Source organism: Haliotis rubra, unplaced genomic scaffold (genome assembly GCF_003918875.1).
Source record: "Haliotis rubra isolate DU_JTF1 unplaced genomic scaffold, ASM391887v1 Scf815, whole genome shotgun sequence".
Taxonomy (NCBI): Eukaryota; Metazoa; Mollusca; class Gastropoda; order Lepetellida; family Haliotidae; genus Haliotis; species Haliotis rubra.
Genome location: NW_025767541.1, coordinates 105419 through 132886, shown reverse-complemented (window position 1 = coordinate 132886; position 27468 = coordinate 105419). Strand labels below are relative to the sequence as shown.

The 27468-nt window shown below is 42.3% G+C and overlaps 1 long non-coding RNA gene across 1 annotated transcript; it reads right to left on the bottom strand.

Annotated features, from left to right (window-relative positions):
• Window positions 1-278: 278 nt before the first annotated feature.
• LOC124261912 lies at window positions 279-12078 on the bottom strand. The gene is made up of 4 exons (XR_006894461.1): window positions 12065-12078; window positions 11198-11289; window positions 3119-3122; window positions 279-289 (listed from the first exon to the last, which is right to left on the bottom strand). It is a non-coding gene; the product is annotated as an uncharacterized LOC124261912 (long non-coding RNA).
• Between the last annotated feature and the right edge of the window lie 15390 nt (window positions 12079-27468).

Sequence of the window (27468 nt, the reverse complement as noted above, 5' to 3'; positions counted from 1 at the left end):
ATATACCCGATCTACAGCCACGGCACCATACCATATATACCCGATCTACAGCCACGTCACCATACCATATATATAATTCGATCCACAGCCACGTCACCATACCATATATACCCGATCTACAGCCACGTCACCATACCATATATACCCGATCCACAGCCACGTCACCATACCATATATACCCGATCTACAGCCACGGCACCATACCATATATACCCGATCTACAGCCACGTCACCATACCATATATACCCGATCCACAGCCACGGCACCATACCATATATATAATTCGATCTACAGCCACGGCACCATACCATATATACCCGATCTACAGCCACGTCGCCATACCATATATACCCGATCTACAGCCACGTCACCATACCATATATACCCGATCCACAGCCACGTCACCATACCATATATACCCGATCTACAGCCACGTCACCATACCATATATACCCGATCTACAGCCACGTCACCATACCATATATACCCGATCTACAGCCACGTCACCAAACCATATATACCCGATCTACAGCCACGTCACCATACCATATATACCCGATCTACAGCCACGTCACCATACCATATATACCCGATCTACAGCCACGTCACCATACCATATATACCCGATCTACAGCCACGTCACCATACCATATATACCCGATCTACAGCCACGTCGCCATACCATATATACCCGATCTACAGCCACGTCGCCATACCATATATACCCGATCTACAGCCACGTCACCATACCATATATACCCGATCTACAGCCACGTCACCATACCATATATACCCGATCTACAGCCACCTCACCATACCATATATACCCGATCTACAGCCACGTCACCATACCATATATACCCGATCTACAGCCACGTCACCATACCATATATACCGATCTACAGCCACGTCACCATACCATATATACCCGATCTACAGCCACGTCACCATACCATATATACCCGATCTACAGCCACGTCACCATACCATATATACCCGATCTACAGCCACGTCGCCATACCATATATACCCGATCCACAGCCACGTCACCATACCATATATACCCGATCAACAGCCACGTCACCATACCATATATACTCGATCTACAGCCACGTCACCATACCATATATACCCGATCTACAGCCACGTCACCATACCATATATACCCGATCTACAGCCACGTCGCCATACCATATATACCCGATCTACAGCCACGTCACCATACCATATATACCCGATCTACAGCCACGTCACCATACCATATATACCCGATCTACAGCCACGTCACCATACCATATATACCCGATCTACAGCCACGTCGCCATACCATATATACCCGATCTACAGCCACGTCACCATACCATATATACCCGATCTACAGCCACGGCACCATACCATATATACCCGATCTACAGCCACGGCACCATACCATATATACCCGATCTACAGCCACGTCACCATACAATATATACCCCATCTACAGCCACGTCACCATACCATATATACCCGATCTACAGCCACGGCACCATACCATATATACCCGATCCACAGCCACGTCACCATACCATATATACTCGATCTACAGCCACGTCACCATACCATATATACCCGATCTACAGCCACGGCACCATACCATATATACCCGATCCACAGCCACGTCACCATACCATACCCGATCCACAGCCACGTCACCATACCATATATACTCGATCTACAGCCACGTCACCATACCATATATACCCGATCTACAGCCACGGCACCATACCATATATACCCGATCTACAGCCACGTCACCATACCATACCCGATCCACAGCCACGTCACCATACCATATATACCCGATCTACAGCCACGGCACCATACCATATATACCCGATCCACAGCCACGTCACCATACCATATATACTCGATCTACAGCCACGTCACCATACCATATATACCCGATCTACAGAGACGGCACCATACCATATATACTCGATCTACAGCCACGTCACCATACCATACCCGATCCACAGCCACGTCACCATACCATATATACCCGATCTACAGCCACGTTTGTAATGAGGTCATTTCGACGTCGCCATCAAGGAAGCGCAAAGTGAATCTGGATTCGTCTGAAAACATGGCGCATGATCATCGCCAAGTTCCCCCGTACACCCTCTAGACCTGTTGCCAGTATGCCAGTATGCCAGAATGCCAGTATGCCAGCATCAGTATGCCAGTATGCCAGAATTACAGTATGCCAGAATGCCAGTATGCCAGCATGCCAGTATGCCAGTTTGTAACACAACACCTGGTCATGGCGATGGCCTGTATGTCAACGATTAACCCGTTACTCTTACTCAAGGAGTCAGCCATTTGTTCAGCAATTTGATTCCCCCTTTGAGCTTGATATCGTCAGGGAGACTATATAAGGTAGGTTATCCCTGATATCGCACAGCCTCTTTTCGGGTCAGACGATACTGTACTCTTGTGACGTCTTGAACTGGGTCGATTGTTAACATGTTGATCTGTAAACACCTGCCTGCTAATTTCAGGTTGTGTAACCTTGAACGTATTTGACAGTGCGGTTGGGTTTTGCTCGTTTAGCCCGTACACGCACGATATCAAGTACGTCACAACAGTATGAAAAACATAATCAATAAGATCAACAGAAATAATGTTTCGTGGTGATTAATCGATCTACCTGATGGAACTCTGGAATGAAACCCTGTCACATGATCCTGTGTCCTACTACTGCGTGCGGTATAGACACACACACGTACGCACGCATGCAAGCAAACATACATACATACATACGTGTGTGTGTGTGTGTGTGTGTGTGTGTGTGTGTGTGTGTGCGTGCGTGCGTGCGCGTTTAGTTATAATTATACATAACGTTTTTTGCTCAATAGTTTTTCATAACTCTCCGTCAATGAGTTTGTTGAGGTAAACAGAGACTCGAAATTGGCATCGAGAATTGAGACACTCTGTATTCAGTAGGTCCTGTGTAATTATATCGGCACACCTACGTAGGTTATTGTATGTTTGCCGAAATGCCAGCCGTGGAGATAAGGAGGATGTATGGAGTAATATATCCATACATTATCCTCTTTAAGATGCGAGCATTACGAGTACGCCACTTGAGAGCCCATGATGAACGTCAACAAACCGCCGTGCAGTAACTATGGCGTAGTGTTAATAAAGTTAGGTATGTGTACACCAAACAGCCTAGTCACTGTGTACATAGTCTGCTCAGCCAGGTCAAGGCTTTAGCTGGGGCGGTGCTTTGATATGCACAACCTATATATGTCCCTACTTCATATTGCGCAATGAGTTCAGTGACTGCGTTTCTTTTCAAATCTTGACCTTATGTTAACCCCGGTTTAACCCAAGCTGACCAGTGTAAGCACATGGTAATACGTTATGCCCCGGTTGACCTCAGGTGTGCCCAGTTACTGACCCCTCGGTGCAGTATTCCTACACTATGTGACGTCATCGTTAAAGCGAGTTTCATTTATGATTCAGTTGTGAATAACACCGTTATTATATAGCTATCGATAGTGTATATGTATTTTGATAAATACTCCTTTAGGGTACCTTGTTTCACACCATGTGCGTTATTGAAATTCTGCCCTTTAAACAGGCATTAAATAGACAAGGTACAATCGGAGCTTTGTCAAACAATAAAATACGTGCTAACCTCTAATAGCTGTATGGTAAAGCAATCAAACACGTGACTGCTCACAGGCCCTGAACCACATTATTTTCCCTACTGCCTAGACCTCCTTGCAATGCTGAAGAACTAAATTATTATTATATGATATTCATATTATTATGTGATATTTATATGGCGCACATATCCAGGCAACTAGTGCTTGCTCAAGGCGCTGGTATTTCTTCCCTCGTTCATTGGATGTCAGTCTCAACGGCACATCGTGTTATCAATCTCAACTCCCTGGGCATCATACAAGTCTTGCAGCCACTAGGCGCACCGAGTTATTGTGGCCTTCTCATCCTAACGAGGTACCCATTCACAGCTGGGTGGACTGGGACACATAGTCACAGTACTTTGTCCAAGTTCACTGCACGTTGCTGTACCCGCAACTTGGTGTTTGCACGTATTCATGTGGCCACCATCTGGTCATATACCCAACGGATTCGTGGGTTCTTTTAAGTGAACAGGGATGTGAACTGTACACTAGGGGTTGTGACAACACTGAAAGAGATGAAACAAGTCTAGATTTCCCCTGAATCTCCAACTCACTGGGGCTCCTTTTCAATTTAAATGGGTTTATTTGTTACTATCAAAATTATGTATATTCAGGAACTAAGCGTTAGTCTAGCGACTGGTGTGTTTCTCAACCTAGTGGCCATTTTGAAATAATTTCTTACTTTGAAGTTTACACATTTGATATGCTCGCCACGTAAACTCGCTCGTTCACACGAGTTTGAACAACGCTTTGACATCGTTCATTTTTCAGTGCAAACACACAAAGTGACATTCAATTCTTAATTATATCAAATGTTACATTTTATAGTGTTTAATTCGGGTACTGAGCCAAGTTATCATTGATTAACCCTGACTGAACCAAGTTTACACTGGTGTAGGTTGAATCCAGTCATTATAAATCGGGTTGGTGGGGTAGCCTAGTGGTTAAGGCGTTCACTCGTCACGTTAAAGATCCGGGTTCGATTCCTCACATGGGCACATTTCTGGCGTCCCCTATCATGATATTGCTAAAAGCGGCGTAAAAGCCAACTGATTCACCCGTTATAAAACGTCAAGGCCTGACACTAACCAGTCTCGATTGTCCACTGCAGCACATTCTACTGGACGTCAACGGCAAACTGGTTTATGTGATAGGGTGACTAAGAATGCTGGTTACGGGAAATATGGCCTGCACGGATGAATTATGCAATAAGTGAATGATAATAAAATTATTTTAGTATTCAAACAATCTCATCCAAGTCAGACATTGTAGACTGATACCGCATACACCTGTCTGCATCGTATAGGAGAAGAAAAAAATAATTGACAGTGATATTTAAACTGGTACATTATAATCTGGGCCGTTGGAGTAACCTAGTGGTTAAGCGTTCGGTTGTAACGGCAACGCCCCGGGTTCGATTGCCCACATGGGTACAATGAGTGAAGCATATTTGTAGTGTCTCTCGCAGTCATATTTCTGTAAAATTGCTAGAAGCGGCGTAAAACTATATTCACACACAATGAACATGACCTTGAATCTGAATATGATTCTCAAAATAACATCTGTGTGCATCGCCATTCTCCTACCCGATTCTGTGTTTCGCTACGCTCCTAAACGATTGTGTATGTTGCCTCTTTCCTACCCGATTGTGTGTGTAACTACTCTCCTACCCGGCTGTGTGTGTCGTCGCTCTCCTACCCGATTGTGTGTGTCACTACTGTCCTACCCGACTGTGTGTATCGTCGCTCTCCTACCCGACTGTGTGCGTCGCTACTCTCCTACCCTACTGTGTGTGTCACTACTCTCTTACTCTACTGTGTGTGTCGTCGCTCTCCTACCCTACTGTGTGTGTCGCTACTCTCCTACCCTACTGTGTGTGTCGCTACTCTCCTACCCTACTGTGTGTGTCGTCGCTATCCTACCCTACTGTGTGTGTCGCTACTCTCCTACCCTACTGTGTGTGTCACTACTCTCCTACCCTACTGTGTGTGTCGTCGCTATCCTACCCTACTGTGTGCGTCGCTACTCTCCTACCCTACTGTGTGTGTCGCTACTGTCCTACCCTACTGTGTGTGTCGTCGCTATCCTACCCTACTGTGTGTGTCGCTACTCTCCTACCCTACGGTGTGTGTCGCTACTCTCCTACCCTACGGTGTGTGTCGCTACTCTCCTACCCTACTGTGTGTGTGGCTACTCTCCTACCCTACTGTGTGTGTCGGTACTCTCCTACCCTACTGTGTGAGTCACTACTCTCCTACCCGACTGTGTGTGTCGCTACTCTCCTACCCCACTGTGTGTGTCGCTACTCTCCTACCCCACTGTGTGTGTCGCTACTCCTACCCAACTGTGTGTGTCGCTACTGTCCTACCCTGACTGTGTGTGTCGCTACTGTACCCTACTGTGTGTCGCTACTGTCCTACCTGACTGTGTGTCGCTGTCGCTACTCTCCTACCCGACTGTGTGTGTCGCTACTCTCCCTACCCGTGTGTGTCGCTACTGTGTGTGTGTCGCTACTCTCCTACCCGACTGTGTGTGTCGCTACTCTGCTATCCTACTGTGTGTGTGTGCTACTCTCTCTCCTACCCCACTGTGTGTGTCGCTACTCTCCCACCCGACTGTGTGTGTCGCTACTCTGCTATCTCCATCCTACTGTGTGTGTCGCTACTCTCCTACTCCTACCTGTGTGTGTGTGTCGCTACTCTCCTACCTCACTGTGTGTGTCGCTACTCTCCTACCCCACTGTGTGTGTCGCTACTGTCCTACCCGACTGTGTGTGTCGCTACTCTCCTACCCCATTGTGTGTGTCGCTACTCTCCTACCCTGACTGTGTGTGTCGCTACTCTCCTACCCCACTGTGTGTGTCGCTACTCTCCTACCCGACTGTGTGTGTCGCTACTCTGCTATCCTACTGTGTGTGTCGCTACTCTCCTACCCGACTGTGTGTCGCTACTCTCCTACCCCACTATGTGTGTCGCTACCCTCCTACCCGACTGTGTGTGTCGCTACTCTGCTATCCTACTGTGTGTGTCGCTACTCTCCTGTCCGACTGTGTGTGTCGCTACTCTCCTACCCCACTGTGTGTGTCGCTACTCTCCTACCCGACTGTGTGTTTCGCTACTCTCCTACCCCACTGTGTGTGTCGCTACTCTCCTACCCTACTGTGTGTGTCGCTACTCTCCTACCCTACTGTGTGTGTCGCTACTCTCCTACCCAACTGTGTGTGTCGCTACTCTCCTACCCCACTGTGTGTGTCGCTACTCTCCTACCCCACTGTGTGTTTCGCTACTCTCCTACCCCTACTGTGTGTGTCGCTACTCTCCTACCCTACTGTGTGTGTCGCTACTCTCCTACCCTACTGTGTGTGTCGCTACTCTCCTACCCGACTGTGTGTGTCGCTACTCTCCTACCCCACTGTGTGTGTCGCTACTCTCCTACCCCACTGTGTGTGTCGCTACTCTCCTACCCGACTGTGTGTGTGGCTACTCTCCTACCCTACTGTGTGTGTCGCTACTGTCCTACCCTACTGTGTGTGTCGCTACTCTCCTACCCCACTGTGTGTGTCGCTACTCTCCTACCCCACTGAGTGTGTCGCTACTCTCCTACCCGACTGTGTGTCGCTACTCTCCTACCCGACTGTGTGTTTCGCTACTCTCCTACCCCACTGTGTGTGTCGCTACTCTCCTACCCGACTGTGTGTCGCTACTCTCCTACCCGACTGTGTGTGTCGCTACTCTCCTACCCCACTGTGTGTGTCGCTACTCTCCTACCCGACTGTGTGTCGCTACTCTCCTACCCGACTGTGTGTCGCTACTGTCCTACCCAACTGTGTGTTTCGCTACTCTCCTACCCCACTGTGTGTGTCGCTACTCTCCTACCCAACTGTGTGTTTCTGCTACTCTCTCTCTCCTGACTGTGTGTCGCTACTCTCCTACCCACACTGTGTGTGCTACTCTCCTACCTCCTACCCCACTGTGTGTGTGTCGCTACTCTCCTACCCTACTGTGTGTGTCGCTACTCTCCTACCTCACTGTGTGTGTCGCTACTCTCCTACCCCCACTCGCTACTCTCCTACCCTACTGTGTGTGTTGCTACTCTCCTACCCCACTGTGTGTGTCGCTACTCTCCTACCCTACTGTGTGTGTCGCTACTCTCCTACTTCACTGTGTGTGTCGCTACTGTCCTACCCCACTGTGTGTTTCGCTACTCTCCTACCCCACTGTGTGTGTCGCTACTGTCCTACCCGATTGTGTGTATCCGAGTTTTATACGACGATGGCAAGAGTACAGTATACATGGAAGACGCAAGTGACCTCGCGCGGCTGCCACAGCTTCCTGCGGATATATGCAAGTTCGGGATGACTGGAACGAGAATTATCATCATGACAGCATCCTTTTGGCCTCGGAGGCCAATGACCTTTCAACTAATTTAGAAACAGGAAAATACATTATCCTTCACAAACGATTATTATCAGACCAACTAAAAATACATTTGATAAGTTGTAAAACTATTAATAAAGAATATTGAATTGAATACCCAGTTGTATTTGTCGCCGTTCTAATACCCGACTGTGTGTGTCCCCACCCCCTATCCCATTGTGTGTGTCGCCATTCTCCTAGAGCCAGATTGCGTGTGTCACTGTTCTCCTACCCGAGTGTGTGTGTTCCCGCTCTAATACCCTATTATGTGTGTGTCTTCTACCCAGGGCTCTTTACAGTCAGACTGTAGGGGCGGTGGGGTAGCCTAGTGGTTAAAGCGTTTGCACGTCACGCCGAAGACCCGGGTTCGTTTCCCAACATGGGTGTAATGTGTGAAGCCCATTCTGGTGTACCCCGCATCTGGTGATGTTGCTGGAATATTGCCAAAAGCGGCGCAAAACTACATTCACTCACTCACTCACTCAATACAGTCAACCTGGTACCTGGTTATCTGCCGCAGAAAGCGTGATAACATTTATCACAACTCCTACAGTGCAATAAACAGATAACAATGATTTCCGTCTTTCTTCACATTCAGGAAACCATATTAATGAAACCTTTAGTATTCATTGAAAAAATATATTAAAACAAAACAAAACATATTTCATTTGTGTGTTTATTCTTTTTTGACGGTGACTGCACAGTTCCACTCACAGACATCCAAGCCTTGATGATATACAAAAACAAGATCACGTGATATGTAAATTAGTTTGTAATAAATGTCAAGTCATCGTTGTTCCGGACTGAGTGCTGCCGTATCCTGGGCTATTTATAGCATCAGTAATGGTGTACATGGAGAGTGCACTAACAGATGGCATATGTCAGGCAGCCCTTTTTTATGTGTTTCACAAGGCAAACGTCATCTAAAGTTGGGTCGGTCGGTTTACAATAAAATAATTAAATCAAAATTGCAAAATCTAGATTTGTTCATACCTACATCAGAGACGAATACAAAGCATCTATAACTTTGATTCTACTTTATTTTGTCAGTTTAAGGGTGGCTGTGGGAAAGCTGCGTGTTTCCTAATATTGATAATAGAATTTTAAAATAGGCATTACATTAAGTAGTAAGGTACTCAATATGGGAGGTCACTCTTGTGGGCTTAAGAATGAACCTTACTATATCAAGAGTTATTTCCCCTGGTGTAACAGACGGCTTCCTTTGTTGACATGGCAGATTTGACAGCAGAAGAGAAAAGAAAGCTGGTTCTAGATGACTTTGCAAGGGGTGTGACTAGTGCAAAAGAGTTAGCTGGTTGACATTCTTCTGTCTACAGTGTACAGAACTTTGAAGAATAATTAGTCAGGAGTTGAGATTGTGCACAAGACAGGGTCAGGGAGCAAGAAAGTTCAGTAGCCTACTACGGATCGCCAGCGACTTGGCCAGATCGTGAGAAGGTGAAGATTGAAAAGCGTTGAGAATATCAGAAATGAAATGATTAATACAGGATGTCCTCAGGTATGTAATGAAAACCTTAGACAAGAATTACAAAGACTTAACTGGGTGAAAAAACGCGGAATTCCCTCACCATTGAAGAAAGATGCACAAAAAGAAAGACGTTTAAACTGGTGTAGGGCTCACAAAAGTCCAGACTGGGATAATGTTTTCTTTTCTGATGAAGGTTCTGTCCGCCTTTTGCCGAACTGTGTGAAAATCTGCACAAAAGAAACCTATCTACCAACGTCCAAAACATTGCCACAAATTTCACATGTGGGATGGGATATCATCACGTTGAGTGATGCCGTTGTGTATTTTCACTTGAAATTGGAAGGAACGATATTTTGACATCTTAGATGATCACCTCATTCCAACGGCCCGAATAGTCCAGGAGGAGGCAGCTGAAAATTATGAAATCGTAGCCTCCCCCAGTACTGATATTGTTTGACACTATTTTCAGTTAGTATAATGTCTTGGGCTCATGAAATGGCCTGTAATACTCTCAGATTGTGGTATCAGGTTTTTTTCACAGGCCATCATATATGTGGTGGGGTCTCCGAGCATTTTCGTCACATTTGGTTTGCTGCCCGACAACACCTCAAAGTTAATCATGGGTACTTTTACTTCTATCAATCTGATCACCTCTATTTTGACTTCTTTGTTTTTGAAAAAAAATCAAAATGGCCGTTTCCATTTACATCCAAAGTTGATACTTTTATTGTTTTTTGACACTTGTCTCTTCTAGAGTGATGGCTTGGGCACAACACAAGTGGTTGTGTATGGTCATATCATGGTAATGTTTTACAGCTTATTCTTTGAGAGAGGGGGTATTTTAGCTTTTCTCCGACTTTTCATGAAAATGTGTGGTAGTGATTTATTCATTGAAAGTTAACATTGTTTTTGTAACTAAAACAAGTTCTGTTTACTTCCTCTTTACTTCTAGAGTGACAGCACGTTATTAGGAATTTTTATATGTTTCCAAAAATTCAAAATGGCCACCATTGTAGTTTTACTACATATACATAGTGGAGGACTAAATATCTACTGATATAAAAACCAAACAATTCATTTGGTGTCAAATGTTCAATACAGTATTGGAATCGAACTAAATTTCAATGATATGGTCAATGAAAGCTTCACACTCCTAACATATTTGATGAAATATCATTATCCAAAAGTGTTTGAAAAATATGATTCATGACCAATAACTGCGTCTAAGCTCTGGTAGTAGCTATTCATATTGTTCTATCATATAACTCTTTAATCACTTTTGATACATTCAGAAGCTTACAATTAACCCTTCTTTTCACTTTCTTTCATGTCATATGTTACTCCATGTCAGAATCGGAGTCATCTACTAACAACAAGTCAAAGGTGTTCCGTACAAAGACATGCAGGCCTCTGTGCACACTAGATCATTATGTCTGCATTGACATAGACTCTGCTGGCATGCTGACTTTTGCATTAACACGATGTCAGTTCAACCAATCCATGGGGAGCAGGATTTTTCAACTTTAGAATAGGGTTAAGCTGACCATCACAAATTCTCCAGCCATGGTCAACTGGTGAAGTAATGTTCATGATTATTTACAGAGGCTGTTTCCAAACATGTACTCCGTAGTCTACTCGCTCAATGTGATGTTTTAGACTGTTGGATGTTGCTGGGAAGTTTTCATTCAATATCTTGTCTCATCTACAGACATCACTGGATTATTTGGTACATACATAGAACTCACAAACTGGCCACAAGATGTAATGAACGTTTCTTTAACATCCAAATTGTCATCCATATGTTGTGTGAAGCTTCTCATCCCTGGGATTTACAGCCTATTTGGGAACCAATGTAGAAAAGGTTTTCAGATTTTTCACAAAGTACTGAAAACACATTTAGACTGTAAGAGAATGATATCTCAACATATTCTTATAAGTAAAACGTCTCTTGTTTACATACATGTATTAGATATTTGCCGAAAAAACTTTCTCAATAATTTCTGGGAATACTATAAGTCCACGCGTACGTACATATACGTACATATGTTCAAATTAAAACATCTTACATCAAATGGCACAAACGCTATGGGAATATTAGCCCGACACTTGAAAATGACAGTACTGTGAAAAGTCAAAGGCCATTCACAGTGAGAGCACGTGTTCAGTCCATGTGTTGTGGCCGGCCTGATTGTTGTAACGACGGTAAGTCGATAAAGCTATGCACGGCCAAGGTCTCAAGCGTGTATGTAGCGCGGTGTTGCATCACGCTGTAAATATACCGGGAGTGTCACTTGCCAATGACCTAAACTGTGGCTATCAGTGACCCAAGACATGGCAGTTGCCAGGGCGAGTGTCATCGAGACTTGTTCGACTGTCCGACAGGAGGGTAGATGTTCGGTGTCCGAGTTATGAAGTGAATGGACAGCACGATACGAATCGAGGATCTGTTCTACTTGGACAAAGGTACCTGCTTGCTTCTGTACATAGTGTAGCGGTGTGTGTGTGTGTGTGTGTGTGTGTGTGTGTGTGTGTGTGTGTGAGAGAGAGAGAGAGAGAGAGAGCTTTGGTTCAGGGACTGTGAGACAGACTACGGTCTTGTCTTGTCATCAAAACAGCTCGGCTTATAAAATTCATTTTGATTTCTCTATAAATCCAACATATGAACCAGGTATACGATCAAGTTTCAAGAAGAGGTGCTTAAAGACTAGGGTCTTGTCTTGTCATCAAAACAGCTCAGCTTAAAAAATTCATTTTGATTTCTCTATAAATCCAACATAGACGACCTATGAACCAGGAATATGATCAAGTTTCAAGAAGAGGTGTTTAATTAGAAGACTTGGCGTTTATCTGCAGTTTGGTTACAGATGCTAATACCGTAATGGTTAACAAATATGAAATGATAATATATAGGCTAAGAATAATTGGTTAACTGGTGTCATTTGAATTACAAAGTACGGAAGTTACGGACCGTCTGTCGTCGGGTAATTATGAATTAATTCAAATTACAGAGATAATGTAAAAGTCACAGTTTGTGTCAGTAAGAGCAATTGGACATCATTTGTGGACCATATGACAACTGAATCTTTAGTATTCAAAATCCTATCATATGGAAATATATTAAGCATGAGTTGTAATTCTATATTTTGTTAGTATCTGGTATATGATTTTACGTTTCTCTTTTCTGATGTTATTCATAATGTCATAGATTTTTGCTGCTTGTAGGTGTCATCTCCTCTAATATATTGTTTCATTTTATGAAACAGCTATTCTGTGCCGACAAGCGTCACCTACTCCTGAAGGCAACAGTTTTGTCTGTTCTGGTCCGTTAGACCCCACAGATCTTCGTACGATCCGAGAATACGAAGTTGCTTCTGTACTTCTCACATTGCGTTAGATACCATGATGACATCATCAACAAGTATAAGTAGCAAGATTTCTCATAGTTCAGAAACAACTGCACTCCATACTTTTCGTTTGTTAAACTTTCTCGTGATAATTCGTTGATAAAATATAGAATTAGCCTGGCAGCTTGCCTTAATCCACTTGGACACTAAAAATAATCTTTAAAAAAACTTTTTACCTCTCACACACGTTTTTACTTTTACAAACAGCATCACAACTCCTATGATATTGAACCCCTATATAGCCATTTATTTTCATATCATTATTATGTTTGTTTTTATGATTATTCTAAACCATACAATGATTTTAGACACGCTAGTGTAACGATCAAGGTGAGCAATACGCGTAACCGTCTTTAAGCAAATATCAAGTTTCATTAAACTGCTCTGGCGTTTTGAAAACAGTGGTCCGAAGTCGCCTAAAATCGATCGGGTATAAGGTCCGACGACCTACCAGCATGGCTAGCTTGGTGTCAAGCTCGACGTCACTGGAATTTTACGTTGTTGGGAAGTGCCACTGGTCGGGCGACGATCAACTTCCTTTGTTTGTCGCCGATTGCCGGGATGGTGTTTGGCACCGCAGAAACACTGCATCTGCACAAAGGAATGCTTTGGAGCAGGCACCATTTGACAGGGGTTCTTAGGTGGTGACGATGTGCCTCTCTCGATCTGAGAAATGGGAATGGACAAGGGTACATCACTGACATCACAGACAGGGTTGTTGTACCACATTTTGATGACCATCCTCTCAACACAAAGGCCAGTTGTTCATGGTAGACATCGGTGGTAGCAACACTACCTTGGCCAGCCAGGAGCCCAGATCTCAATCCCATAGTGTATGTTTGGGACAAGCCCTATATCAAATATGGAACGCAATCCCACAACATTAAATGCAACGTCTGAAAGAGCCAAGGAGGTTCAGGGATGCTATTGCTGTTGGCGAAGGTACACCAGATACTAATATTGTGCTCGGTTTTTTATTTGATTTCTTGAGGGTATGTGTGCCAGATTCTTGAAACTGACCGCCCTTGTTAATGTCATACCACCATAGTTATCAGTACTACATCCTTTTGCCATGTTTGCCATCGTGATTAAACCGGTTTTCGGGGGTTTTTTCAGTTAGATTTGCCATAAAATTATTAATTGAAATTAAATTTATCCAGATAGTAAGCCTAACTGATTTTTGGATAAGTTCCTATGTTAAATGGTAACATATCGATACTATACTGACGTTCATAAGAAAGTACACACCTGGTGTTTTGGGACTATTTCCATTAAAACCATAAATATTTCGCTAGCAATGTTGTTATTGGGTACAATTTCTGGTGTTTTGGAAACACTTGCACAATGTTTGTGACAGGCAGAATCAAAACACTTTTTAAAATATTAATGCTGTTTTAAAGAAAACATTTTACCAAAGAATCAGGTGACTGTGTACTTTCTTCTTAACGTCAGTTTATGTAAAATATGGGTTTTCGCGATACTTTTTCCATGTACATACATAATAACTTCGACATTTTGTTCCATTTAAACCAACTGAATGCAAGCAATGCTGAAGGTTAGGGCGATGCACAGAATATAATGTTATTTTCTAAAATCAGGGAAAGCAGTATGAATTTGCTGTGTTTTTTTCTTTTTCATAGACATACCTGAATGATTATACTTTATTATTGTCACGACCCTGTCTTATGAAAGTGGTAATTGCTTTTGTCCGCGAATCGGGAAATACACCAGTCGAATGACGTACTGACACCTTCACAAGAAAATGCAGAATAATATTTTACCGAATACTTTACATCTCACTCACTGTACTCGCGTATCCAGGCTATTTGTATCTGAACTGATACAATGCTAAATAATGTGATGTGTATTTCTGGTTTTGTTACGCTGATCCACTCCATCGATTGGCAAATGATCATGGACATCATCGTGATTCATTTTTACTTGAGCATGAAACATTCTTCAAACGATCGTCTGTATTGGTTGATTATCAGATCTTTATTTTCAATTCTTTTTAAAACCTGACTGCATCTTTAACTTTAACTGATGGTTGAAACTTTGTCCTTTTCGTACTCGGAAAGCCTCGCTCAGCTTTAATTAAGCCTGAATCGTCTAAGACATATTCATTCTCGTTCACCTAGTTTACAATCACACCCATAGAAACTGACGTTAGATGGTTGGCTAATAGCATAAGGCTTTCTCATAAATCAGTCGCAGAGATAATGTTTACAATAGAGATAGGTGAAAAGCAACGTTTCAACGATCGCATCGAAACAGCTGTTAATCTATTTTTAGAAGCCACCAGCTGGGAGTCATCTTGTTTGTAGCAATGTGTAGGCTATTGGTATTGAGGGTTGTGATTTGCTTACGTTCTATAAAAGTGTAAACTAACTGGCATATGTCTAGATCCACTCTATTGTCAGTGAAGAACGATGTACAGTATCGATTCATATATGGTGATTCAATACAATAATCCACTATAATAAATACATCTGCGGATACAGGTGCACCTAACGTATCTCGCAGTTCTACCAACGTACGAATACGTGTCATGAGTATAGTTGAAACAAAATTTTGATATGTTCCCGACTGTGTTAATACGCTAGTCATCCGGGGCGGTGGAGTATCCTAGTAATTAAAGTGTTCGCTCATCACGCCGAACACCCGAGTTCGATTCCCCACATGGTTACGGTGCGTGAAGCCCATTTTTCTGGTGTCCCCCGCCGTGAGCTTGCTGGAATATTGCTACAAAAGAGGTAAAACTAAAAAAACAAAAGTATAAATAAATATTTATTATCCACTGATTTCTTTACCCCAGAATTGACTGTCCCTAGACCCGTGAAGGTCCGGGTTAGAATATTGATCTTCAGTAACCCATGCTTGTCGTAAGAGGCGACTAACGGGATCGGGTGGTCAGGCTCGCTGACTTGGTTGACACGTGACATCGGTTCCCATTTGCTCAGAACGATGCTCCTGCTGTTGATCACTGGATTTTCTGGTCCAGACTCGATTATTTACAGACCGCCGCCATATAGCTTGAATATTGCTGAATGCGACGTAAAACTAAACTCACTCACTCACTTGAGTAGTTAGAGGTTGCAGAGGTCGTGTTCTTAACGATGTTGTTGTAAAGGGTGTCCAATGTAAATATATAACACGCCTAGATGGAGGATGAACTAAATGGAGTTCCTTTTTCATATTTGCCGTGTGATGCTCGTCAAACTATAGATAACGCAGGGGGATAACCAGCGGATGCCCGACCTTTAACCAGCAGGACACGACCGTTGTAAACCACCGTGCAGACCTAGGCTAATTTTAGAGTGTTCATATACGTGAACCATGACGGAACGATATTTTGTGTGGTAGAACTGTGCCAGTACACTATGTGGTATTTTCAGCATACTGTTTTCATCCATCTTCCGGAGAGGGGACCTCGAGAAGTTTTGTTTATTAGTTAACGCTTGGTATTATTACTTGCAGCAGAGGGTTAGTTCACATGTTATTGTACTGTATATTTGCTTCCCATTGATCGTGGTCGAGTTGGATGAACAGGGTTAATACTGATAGGAGACAGAATAACATTCCAAACTCTGGACGATTACGTACATGTTGCATCCTAATCGAATATTGTAACAGTGTCGAAGATCTACATAATTTCACTGTTTACTAATCCACCCTTAAAGTTGTTTGTTTGTTTGTTGTTTAACGCCGCACTCGGCAATATTCCAGGTATATGACGGCGGCCTGTAAACTATCGGATTTGGACAAGACAATCCAGTGATTAACATCATGAGCATCGATCTACACAATTAGGGATACGATGACATGTGTCAACCGGGTCAGCGAGCCTCACCACCCCATCCCGTTAGTCGTCAGCATGGGTTGCTTAAGATCTACTAACCCGGTACCTCCCTTAAATTCAAAAGCAATACATACAAAATATTATCAAAATATTTTCAAGTCCAAGAGTTTGATTGTTTTCTACAAGCCAGAAATTATCAGGTTATCTTTGCAAGCATACTTTCAAAATAAATGTAAATTTTAATTGAAAGTGCAAATGTATTTATATAATAATAAAATATAATTAATATATACGTATTCTGCGCTATGTGGTATAGACAGCACGTTTTAGGGCCTGAAGCCTTCTATAATAAACATATAAACATAACAACACGTCCACGGTGTACTGGTGTACTGATGGAATGGTGTACTGATGTACAGGGTGTACTGGTGGTCGGGATGTCCATGGATGTAGATTAACAACAGGAACTCCCTCTAATTAAATGTTAAACAATGCTTGAGTCTGATTGGTTAAAATGGATATTCTCTTACCCACTGATATCTCTCTTCTGTTAACTCTTAAAAAAACAACAAAAACAACAACAAAGAAACCCAAAAGAAACCATGCATGAAAGAATTGTGTCAATAACCAATTTAATGTATGCGTGAGGTATGAAATCAGCTTATCAAACTTCATGAAATCTACTTCACGATTACTACAACACACACACACAAGCCATTGTGCAAGGGCCACATAATCATAGGTCATAGAAAACAGCAGTTTTCGTGTCATCTGCAAGTTTAAGTTAGGAGGTCGAGGGTCTGGGTTGGGAGATGATCTTTCGTTGGTTCTGTTGGTTTGTTGTTTAACGCCGCACTCAGCAATATCCCAGCTACATGACGGCAGTCTGTAAATAATCGATTCTGGACCAGACAATCCAGTGATCAGCAGCATGAGCCTCAACACTGCAATTGGGATACGATGACATGTGTCAACCAAGTCAGCGAGTCTGACCACATGATCCCATTACTCGCATCTGAGGACATGCAAGGGTTGCTGAAGACCTATGCTAGGTTGCTAACCCGAATCTTCACGCATCTCCAACCATCACACAAGACTACATGAAACTGCTGTAAGTGATAAAAGTTGCACTGCATTTGAGGGATAATCAAACTGACCACAATAAATTCCTTCCACTGACTAAAAACAAACGATATCAAAATGTTTAATTGTTTATTTCTCCGCAATGGGTAGAGGGATATCAACGTCTCCCTGTCACGTACTGACACGTGCTGTAGGTCATCGTGACATCTTCCACATAAGGCCCCTACAGCAAGCGGTCTGTGGATACACTGTGAACATGACGTGCAACGAGCCTTTGTCAGTATGGAAGCGTGTTAGCGCCACAATGTAAACCATCTATTATCACGGTACTCACGATTATATCATGCAGTAAATTATATTTATAACAAAGTGAAGGGGTATAGCGAACTATTTTGAGGTCCTGGCCAGTTGTTGCGTGTGCAACGAGCGTTTGTCATTATGGAAGCGTGTTAGCGCCACAATGTAACTTAAAACCATTTATTATCACGGTACTCACGATTATACTATCATACCGTAAATTGTATTTTCAACAAAGTTAATGGGGCGTAGCAAAATTGTTTGGGGTTTTGGCATGTTTTAGTCGAAGAACGAACAACGGTTATAGCGAACTAAAATTAGAGGTCACTTTGAGATCATTATAACTGTATTTTATTGTATATGAAGATGAGAAAGTATCTGATACGTAGATGATACTAACATCTGTATGGAAGATACTTATATCTATGAGGATGGTACTTTCACATCTTCATAAATGATAATATAATTGTTAGGGCTGCGCAATATAACCGGTTTACCGGTATTAACCTGTTCAGACATAAAAACGATACGTATTGCGTTACGCTGATCGAAAACCGGTATTTGACATGCTTTCGGAAAACTTCATAACACTCGGAAACCTTGATGATCGTGGCAACTGTGGTAATGGTGGTGGGAATGATCGTGGTGAAAATTACATTTAAAAAACAAAGATTTTACATTTAACTGGATTGTTTAGTTCGGTTCTGTTTGTGTTCTTAATTTTTGTTCAAGTGTTTCGCAATGTTTTGGATCTGAATGTTGTAAATATTTACTCATTAATGACCAATGATCCCTGATATGTCCTGACCAGGTCAAGTTGCTGTCTAAAATCTCAGGGCTTTTTTGAGAGTGGAGAAACTAGTTCAAACTAGTAACCACTGTGTTGATGTTAAATATGCCAAATATTATTTACATTTTTATATTGTCATGATTAAAAGTTTTTATTAAAGCTTAATCAAGAATAGTGATTTTGTTGTGTTTTTGCTTTATAAATCAAGCATTAACTCGATAATAAGGAGCTTATTTTTACAAAAAAAAACTTCTTGCAATATATTGCAATACATATGCATCGGTCGTTTACTTTCATTTGGTCTTTTCTGTATTTTCAAAATTTATTGAAATCATTTCAATTGTCAATTTACCATTAAAAAAAATAACTAAAATATATTCATTTCACAAACTTTGAACATATTTAGAAGAACATTTACTCATGTTTATCTCAATGAACACATATCAAAGATTAAACAAAACGTCAGTATAAATAATGCAAAGGTTACTTAAAACAGACGCTGAACTCAAGTGAGTGGGTGAGTTGAATTTTACGCCGCACTCAGCAATATTTCAGCTGTGGCGGCGGTATGTTTATTAGCCTATATGCGCCACTAGTTCCCCGGCAATGGAATATGGCATGTGGGTTGCCTATAAATGAACTTTCGGTTTCAGGTGAAAATAAGACTTTTCCTTCTTTCTTTGTAGTCTGTACTCACGTTATCTGGCGGCGGTCTGCAAATAATCGATTCTGTACCACACAACCAAAATATGTGTGTATTCATTACCCAGTGGCTGACGTGAAGTACGATGCCGTTAGACTCTTACGCAGCCACCAAGCCACCGAACCCAGCCACCCGATGCCGTTAGACTCTTACGCGACTATCTGTAACCCGGATCTTCACGGTTATCGAACAGGATCCCGGAAGTGGGGCAACATCACATTTTGCACACCACTTTTATCTCCCAAAATAGTATTTGCCCCAAAATAGATTGAAATTACGAAGCCCAAAATCCAGAAGGTTTTTGTTTAAATTAGCTTGATTAAATTTTGGATTTACAGTTGTTTTTCCGACGGAAAAAACATTTAATACGTGTTTTGACTCCGAGTATCATAAAAATTAACATGGAGTTGAAATGAACCTACACACTTGAACACAGGGTGAGTGTATTTTCTATTGATAAATGTCAGTGGGATTATCAGCGACCAGTCAAGTTATGTCAATGACGTTTGGCCTTGACCTTCACAGGTCATTGCCAGGTCACTGCTAAGTGATAAGGTGCATATCTATGAAGCACATCACTGTGTGTCACTTGTGCTTGTCAGCTGTTGTGCTTGTCAGGGCAATGCCCGCTCCCACCTTAGCTGCTACATGTGCCATTTCCCATAAGGTAGGACGTTTAGGTAGCCAAGTGGTAAAACGTTGGCTCGTCCCACCAAGACCTTGTTCGATTCCCATGGGATACACTGAGGCCACATTTCCGTTGTTCTCCCCAGAAAGGCGTAAACCAATACTCACTCACTCACTCAAAGGTGATGATACTGTAATAGAAGACTCGTCTCGCGGACTACCCTGGTTCAATACCCCTAGGCTACCAAGAGGTCATCATGTGTGCCTACTCTACGTTCCAGGGGCGGTGGGGTAGCCTAATGGTCAAAGCGTTCGCTCGTCATGTGTGTGTAACCGCTCTAATACCCTATTATGTGTGTGTTTTCTACTCAGGGCTCTTTACAAGCAACCTGGAGGGGCGTTGGGGTAGCGTAGTGGTTAAAGCGTTTGCACGTCACGCCGAAGACCAAGGTTCGATTCCCCACATGGGTTCAATGTGTGAAGCCCATTTCTGGTGTTCCTGGAATATTACTAAAGGCGGCGTAAAACACTACTCATTCACTCACTTCTACGTTGCTGGGAACCTGGTGCTACATGCCGCTAGCACTTGCACAGTCGGCACCGTCGGGTCCGGTGTCTTTAACACGGGTGCCGGGGACAGATATTGGAAAGGCATTTTGTTGTGTTGTAAAAGATAAGTACATGGCATTTTGTTTAATGACTGATAAACATACCTACAGAAGACAATATAATGACTGTCCTTGAAGAAAAGTAGCGTCTGTGTAGGGAATGTGTGAACATGTAGCCCCATATGTGAACACATGGGACGATGTTTCCGTGCATCCGCTCCCGATCTCGGAGCTCATAGGACGATGTTTCCGTGCAGCGGCTCCCGATCTCGGAGCACATAGGACGATGTTTCAGGCTAGCCCGATTTGTGAACACACAGGACGATTTTACAGAATAATCCGCGGTTTTGAAGACACAGCAAGCTTCGCAAACACAATATCTGAGTAATACCTGGATAATATGGATTATCACGGACCACGTATGATAACATCTCAGCATGATCCTGCTATCTGAACACGTATCGCAATATGTCAGACTAACCGTCCCTCGCTTGACACAGGCCGGTGTGTCAGTCAGTACAGCCCGGTAGTCCGAAATCTGTGGAACTGCGTTTCAGGTAACTCATTCATATATGTAGGTAATTACTTACGTATTCAGCGGTCGTTTCACATTGCTTATAGGTTACTTGATCATGCGCGGATCCAGAGGGTGTGGTGAAACGTGGGGATTAACATTTCCAGTGGGATACATACCCCCCCAAGAATATGGATCTTCAGTAACCTATTTGTCAAATGTAACTATATGTTTTATGCCCAGGGTTCCCTGAGGATTGGGCCATATACAATGTAGCTGTGCATGTATACTATGATAAATAACAACAGGTGTAGTGTAACCAATCACAGAATGTATGTTTTATTTATAGCCATCGTAAACAGCTTACGTCACCCACTTAATGGAAATCCCCTTTTCCTGAGATATAAACCAAACTGCCTCCGGCCCTTGTCGTACATATCCGGATCATATTCTCCGAAATGAGAGTGGTAAAAGCGCCCTTGCGACGTCGCGTGCAATTTTCTTACCGGTAGAGGTGAAAGCGTTCTTGTTGTCGAACTGTTGCTAGAATGTTCTTCTGCTCTGTCCCAGTTAGAACCACCGTTAGGCACCTTAACTCCTGAACACCTGGACACCGTTCACTGTCGAGGTAGGTCATATTGGTGTCTTTCAAGTTGATCTTCACTTGTTGGTGTACATTGTACTTAATCTTGTCTTTTGGGTGTCTCTTTCTGTCATACGAATTGTCAAAATTACAGTAGTATTGTTGGGGGTTGGGGGGTGGGGGGTTTATGGCAAAATATGGCAACTTTCGTTCAAAAGTTTGTCACACAAGGTGTGTAATATGCTCCAATGTCTACATCATGAAATAGTTTCATGTTTTCATTTTTGCCGTTGAGATTGTCAAAGTTATTTTACAGCTGAAAAATATCTTTGATAAAGAACCTTCTCAAACTGTTCGCGGCGTTGAACATTCCGAGTTAGACTAAAGCTTAGTCTCTGAATATATATAATTTTGATAGTACCAAACAAGCCCATTTAAATTGAAAAGGAGCCCTAGGGAGACCAGAGATTCCTGAACCTGAGGAAATCTAGACTTGCTTCGTTTAGGGATTTAGCACTACAGGGAAGGCTAGGCTGTAGGGAAAATAATGTGGTTCAGGGACTGTGAGACACACTAATTCCGAGTGTGACCCCAATTATCGTCTTCCGATTCCCGACACAAAGTAGCAGTTATTTGAATTACCGAGTATACTCTTTCCTTACCTTCCTCTACATTAAGAGGGCTGTTGGGTTAGCTTAGAGTTCGTTGTACACACATGGTTGGATTCTCCACGTGGTTGCAACGTGTGATGTCTATTTCTGGTGTCTTCAGCCGTGGTATTGCTGGAAAGCGGCGTAAAACCATACTCACTCACATAAGAATGTGTATTTTAGTGCACATGAACATTGTTCCACTATTCCCACATAGAGCAAGATCAGTGTCTATTTGGGTGAGACGGCTTATTCTCAAATATATTCCCCGCTCAAGGTAGCGTTAATGCTACTGATGCATATTGTCCAGTAACGTTCTAATCAAACTACAGGGTATATCCTTATACGGTGTTATGTTGTGCTATACTGCTCTGGTCAAACTAGCGTTTATTGGAATGGGGTGGCATGTTGGCCAGTAATGCTCTGGTCAAAGAAGCGTTTATTCCAATGCCACCATATGTTGCCCAATACTGCTCTGGTCAAAGTAGCTTTTATTGGAATGAGGTGTTATTGTCCAGGAATGTTCTGATCAAAGTAATGTTATTTCGAAATAGGCGTTTAGTTGTCCAGTAATACTCTGGGCAAAGTAGCGTTAATTCGAAATAGGCGGTGTGTTCTTGTATAATCCTCTAATCTAAGACAATCCTTATTTATGTCCGGCGTCACAATGTCCAACACAAATCCCTGGTCTATGAATTATCCAGGCGCACAATGGAGTATTCGAGGAAAGACACATGTTGTGCAATTACCGAATGATTGTTCACTGCAGTTGTGCAAGATCGATGTAATGCTATTTAACAGGAAGATAAATCCTTGGACTTTGTCAACAACATGCAGTTCTCGGGCACAGGGTTGCACTCGTCAGCAGTCGGAAGCATTCGGCAGCGCTCGGCATATTCCGATACCTTCACTCCTCAAGGATACCCCCGATGCCGTAAGTCGACTATTCGACAAGGAGGGGTTGTGTTAGTCCAATTGTAATGTGGATCTCAGCAGGTTCTTGGTTATTACAAGTAACTGAATACATTATCATTTTAAAACACAGATATTTTAATAATGATAATGATAACATCATGAAATTGATGACGGTTATGACGATGGAAACAATAAACATGTTGATGATACCTGAAACCATAGAATAATACTCTACCTTTTGATAGTCTCTGGAAATACTGCCATTTCATAATTACAATTTGGAAACACGCAAGGATCGTAGTGACATAGCTTCAGTCTTAAAAAATCGATGTTTACGAGGTAATTCCTCTAAATAAAATAGAGACTGAGTAGAAATATAGAATGTGAGAGAACTGTTCGTCTTATTATATGCTTCCCTACATTATAACCCATATATCGGAAGAACCCTCCATAAATTTGGGAAGGTTAGTCAGTATGTTACTCAGCAAGACTGAAACGTGGGTTATAAAGTAGCTCTTGAGTGAGTGAGGTTTTCTTACAAAGCTTTTAGCAATATTCCAGCAACATCACGGGAAACCAGATATAGGCTTCACCTATTGCACCCATGTAAGGAATCGAACCCGGGTTTTCCGCGTGACGAGCGAACACTTAAACGGTCTATTTCCAAAATACCTCTCGGATCTTCTGACACCATATCACCCAATTAGATCACTCCGCTCAAGAGACCAGTCTCTCCTTGAAATACCACAAACTAGAACCAAGTCATATGGAGACAGGTCATTCTCTAGAGCAGGACCCTTCCTCTGGAACAATTTACCAGCCGTCCTTCGTTCCGAAAGAATGGTCGATTAATCTTTGAGGACCATTATTTCTATGCATCTAACTGATATTTGCTTATCGTTCAGTTGTGATTTACTTGATTTCGTTCATTATATTGTTTGAACAACTGATAAGGCGTCTGGAACGCTCTGGGCGTCTATGGGATGTTGGCATGCTAATAGCAAGTAGAAGTCAGCGTGTAGTGGTCAGTACTGTCAACGTTTCACAGTCTGCGATTAGCACACTTTGGAACAGGTATCAATAAACCCAAAATGTTGACAAAAGATCCCGGACAGGGAGTTCCATACCAACGACAAGAGTACAATTATAGACTTATCCGAAACCAGGCTTCACGAAATCAAGCTCAAACGACGAATCTCCGTGCACAAATCGCCAATGCTCACGTCCAGTATAAAAAAATATATAATGCAATGGGCCCAGGCCGTTTCACCGTTGAAAAAGATTGCGACATGATGGGACACGGCCACGTTGGGAGAGCTTGGGCAGGCGTTGCTAGAGGAGTGGGGCACAGTCTCTCACATCGTCTTTTGGACACTCATACGTATTATGCCTCGTCGACTGAATTCAAGCACTTCTGATCCATAATCGTCATAGTTTACATTACCCATCATACCCCAGTGGGATTCTGATCCATTATCGTCATATTTTACATTACCCATCATACCCCAGTGGGATTCTGATCCATAATCGTCATATTTTACATTACCCATCATACCCCAGTGGCCTTCACGATCGTTGACGGGGATATATTGGGACCGCTATTAACTGAACACCAGTATTGTCAGGGTGCCTCCTTTCTCTCTCATCAATCCAGCCACCACTCCACCACCCTTCCCCCGCCACCCCCCAACACACACACAAATAAATATCTGTGAACGATGACGTCTTAACGTGGCGCCAGTATCCGCTGACTGAAGGTTTTAAAGCCAGGTTTTAATCGCTGGACTATCAGCTCGAATCAATCTCATGTTCAGTCTCCCATATCACATTGACACCCCGCGTTATAAATGAAATATCCAGACACTTGAACTCAACCTAGATGTGTATATCATGTGAGGCAATGTTTTTAGTGAATGTATCGGGACACTGTAGTAACATTGTTGAATGTATATTTTGCGAACAATATGTTTAATTGAACTGACGGTGTTTAATTAAGTTACATCGTTTAACGAATACATAGGGACCAATATTGGGTATATCAATGACTGAAGTTCAGGTTGATGATAGTTCACAAATCCAGTAGTTCCTGTTCATTTTGGAAGCAAAGTGTTTGCCATATTGTTATAACGGGATTATTTCTGTGCCTGTCCGGTAAAGATTCCATTTAAATAAATGGAATGTACCTGTTCATTTGTATTCAACATCCAAGAGAGCTTGTATGTCTTCTTTCTCCCTAATGACTTTAAGTTGTTTATTTAACCTAGTGAAACGCTCGGAGGTAATGAAACATAAATTCTATTCGGGCAAGTTGTAAAGGAGTTACTTGATGCGTATTGCACCTGTTGTGATCTTTTATACGGTAGGAGCACATATATCCACCAGCAGGTCACGACAAGGATTGGCTTCTGTTTCCAACTGTGGTGCAACAATGTCACGCCCTTATTTAGAAGTAGCTCTCAGCATGAATACAACAAGAGATACACACATCGTACTGATGTCTGTCATTCATACCCGAAACAAATATAATCCGAAAAGCCCAAGCAAGTATATAATATTTAGCATGTCGGGATTAATACATGTAGTTGCAAAATGACGAAAGTCTCTTGGCTTTCGAGTGTTATGTTAAATTCAAATAATTTAGAACTGTTGGGTTTTTTTTGTCTGTAAAATATGTTCATTTCAGAGACTAGTTGTTAGTCTAGTTGTTAGTTGATCGTACGTCGTGGTTGTATTATAACTGTGAATGCAATTGTATTTAGACTGTACTTGTATTTGTAAATATGTTTCTTCAGTTTTAAGAGACCATTCGACCATAGTTTTCTGGCAGCGAATTGTGGTGCCTCAGACGAAGGCGCCACCGTATACACCTCGTGGGCATTTCAGTGAGTGAGTGAGTGAGTTGGGTTTACGCCGCTTTTAGCAATATTCCAGCAATATCACGGCAGGGACATTCACACATTGTACCCTTGTAGGGAATCGAACCCTACGAGCCAACGCTTAACCACTAGACTACCCCACCTCAATCTCAATATATACTCATGCCAATAATGGTTGTCACCCCCTTCAACTTTTTTAATTGGAGAGGGGGTGTGAGGTGTGTGTGGGGTTGGGGTGGGGTGTGACAACCATTATTGGCATGAGTATATTATGTCAATATACGATATATAACAACATGTCGCGGTTTACCACAGCGATGTTGTAACTAGAATAGCCAGGATACGAGCAGTGTAACATTTTCTCCCCGAAACGGTTGAGCATCTATTTAGTATACACCTTAAATGTTCATATCTGGTCGTGGAGTTGACAAATAAAGAATTTGGTTTTTGGGTAAAAAATACCAACTAATAAGATCAAGACGACAAGTAGTTATTTTATTCCATTTTAACCCTACCATCATGAGCACGAATGAACTACATTTAGTTTAATTGGCATTTTAGAAGATGATATTTTGATGAACATAAAAAAATTCTGGGTTTTCATATTCTTTATATTGTTTGGTACAACTGCCTGATGATGGGGTTAGAACAAGCCCTGAAACATTGTACCAAACAATTAAAAGAATATGAAACCTAGAAAATTGTCTATGTACATTTAGTTTAGTTAACGACATGCATTGGTTGTATATATCACAAGTGGAGACAACGTAGTTTGTATGTGAAGGAATTCGAATTTCAGAATGTGATGAAATAGTAATTTGTAAAACAATTCCAAATCCTTATAACTTGCCAATACATTGATTTATGTTTCGGTTTTAGGTTATGATTCAGTGGTATCATAAATCCATACAAAACCATGGCTGAATTTTAACTAACTGTACCATCTGACAGATGTGGCCGTAATTATATTCACTCGTCTGGAAACAATTTGTGTAGGTAACTTATGCAAGAGCCACACGCTG